At 36.7% G+C, this 2,500-nt stretch overlaps 1 protein-coding gene across 1 annotated transcript in view; it reads left to right on the top strand.

Moving 5' to 3' along the window:
- The window catches only part of LOC139638759 (inaD-like protein), a gene marked incomplete at both ends in the record, with an annotated part of 25,242 nt that overhangs the window by 18,981 nt on the left and 3,761 nt on the right, over window positions 1-2,500 (top strand). The window lies entirely within an intron of this gene.

Below are 2,500 nucleotides of genomic sequence, written 5' to 3'. Positions count from 1 at the left end.
CTCCTGTTTGACTTCATCACCTCCCTCTTTCATTGTAAAGTGATTTATTTTATTGAATCTCCTGCTTTTTGATGTTGTGCCAGTCAGAGTTCAGATGAGGAAAGGTGGATGAAGACTTGTGTGTTTTTGCACTTCATCACTTTGTGTCCGTTACAGTTCGACCGCTCTGAGCTTCTGAAGGCCAGTGTGGATATTTGTGGATTGAAGCTGCTGATAGCTGTTTTGCATCAATTTCTGTAAAGGTGACCGCTTTCATGCCACAAAAACCCCTCAAACTGTTTCTCTATAGAGTCATGTTCAAATGGTTCTGCGTAGAACCTGCATGGTGCTGTAAAGAACCTTTAAGAACGTATGAAATGTTCCAGACCAGCTGGTCTCTGCTGCTGTGACCCGTCTGCTTTCTGTCTCATCTGCTGCTCTGGAAAACACTTTGAATTCCCTTCATTTGTAGGAAAACTGCTCTATAGATAAAGTTTTGATTGACTGAAAGAACTTTGATAAAACAAAGTTTATTGGTGGAGGCTTACAACCGCGAGGCGTTATTTCTAGTTTTCTTTATTTATCAAATCAGAGGGTTCGTCAGATTCGAGGAGCGAGTGAAACGCTCAGTTTCAGTCAGAACGAATTTTGTGAACGCTCTACATGAAGCTGTGGATTCTGCCGTAACAATACATTTATTTTAGTATGTATACTGAACAAAAATATGATTGCAACATGTAAAGTTTTGGTCCCATGGTTCATGAGTTAAAATACCACATTAATTTGCCATGAAAAGCTTATTTCTCTCAAATCTTGTGCACAACTTTTTTTTACATCCCTGTTAGTGAGCATTCCTCCTTTGTCCAGAATTTCTCCCAAATGATTTCCTTATTTCTAGGGCTTGGAGCCAAGTGTGATTTTGGGCGAATATGAGTATTATCAATTGAAAGGTCTCAGTGAGATCTTTTCAGTGCCAAAAGGACACAACTGAAATCATGACCCATAAGTTTTAATTAAACAAAAACTGAAAGCCGTAACAGTAAAAGTAGGATTTTGTTTGCTGTCAAAAGGGCGTAACTGCACTTACGCCCTTTTGACACCTAGCAAAACCCTTTTGACACTGAACAGCATTGTGGGTAGAGGACTCTAACAGCACTTAGGTCAACTCAAAATGCATGCTGACGTAAGTAATGCTAGCATGGCAGCATGATCACATCATTTTTAGTATCCTAATTAATATTCTAGGTCAATATTAGATGAATGTGAATATGTTAATATTCCCATGAAATACTTACGCCTATAGATTCAAAATGTTATTTTATAATGTTAGGAGTGTGAACTGGTCAAGATGAGCTCTGATAGTCAGACTGGTAGCTGAAGTTCTCCCTCAGTGTTATGAGGAGTTTTACAGTCTGAATGAGTCCCAGGACACTTCAGTCAGTGATGTGTCCTGGGACTCATACAAACATGTATTATACTAGCAAAAGAAAAAAAAAGTAGTAGTTTAGAATCAAAAGTAGTTTCTTATGTCTATAGAGGTTTATTAAAAACTTTCACCAAGGCCTTGGTGAAAGTTGCTGAGCATTACTTCAAGATAAAGATATTCATTCTGAATTTGTTTTATATTTCAGTGTTGATTGAAGTGTAATTGCTAAATTTGTATTAAAATGAATGTGCTTTACAATTGTTTACTTACATACGGCCATATTCTGCATGGCTGTATTGGGACAATGTTTGTGCCAAAAAGGCGTATTTCACTCTTTTGCCATTTTTAAAAAGTTAACAAATATAATTCAGTTTAAACTGTAGCAGTATTGTTTTTATAGTAATGCTCAATCTGATAACACAAAAAGTTAAAATATTGTGCTTAGTATGTGGTAACGACAGCTGATCCAAGTTTGATCAAAATTTGTTTTGGTTCTCCTGTAAAATCTACTATAACGCACTTACGCCCCTTTGGCTCCAAGCCCTCGATATTAATTGTGAAAATTGTTCCATGTTGCATTTATACACATTAACACTTCAGGTGTCTGCAGGTCTAGAAAACGTAATTTAATTTTTTTTAAATCTTAATTTTTTAAATCATGTTATCTAAACCCAAGGCCCTGAAAGGTCTTGACTAAACTAAAAGAAAGTATTTTAAATCTTAATTCAGTTGTAGAAGTGTTAAAAATATTGTGGCTTCTTGGTACAGAATCAGCTCGCTCAATATTCTCCTCTGTCTACAGTTTTTCTCATGTTCTTGTTTATTTCAGCTGGAAGTTTCACTCTAACTGGGATTAAAAAGGTCATGAGGAGTCACAGCTCTCTGCATCACCCTGCTCCCTACAGATAAAAACAGCTCTGTGTTATCTGTGAAGCCGCACCATTCGCCTGTTGGAGCCTTAAAACCATGGAAACCTTTTACTACTTTTGACAAAATACTTTTGGGTTTTTTTTAATATTTTGCTCGCTGTTCCTGCTACATTTCAGATATTTCCACTTTTTGACAGCTGAAACCTTTTTCCAGAGGATCTTGTAG

This window comes from Centroberyx affinis, unplaced genomic scaffold (assembly GCF_046629955.1).
Source record: "Centroberyx affinis isolate AG114_WGS23_722 - 3 ecotype Tasmania unplaced genomic scaffold, CSIRO-AGI_Caff_v1 ptg006524l_1, whole genome shotgun sequence".
NCBI lineage: Eukaryota > Metazoa > Chordata > Actinopteri > Beryciformes > Berycidae > Centroberyx > Centroberyx affinis.
The sequence above is the reverse complement of the archived record's forward strand: the minus strand, read 5'-3'. Positions and strand labels throughout refer to the sequence as shown.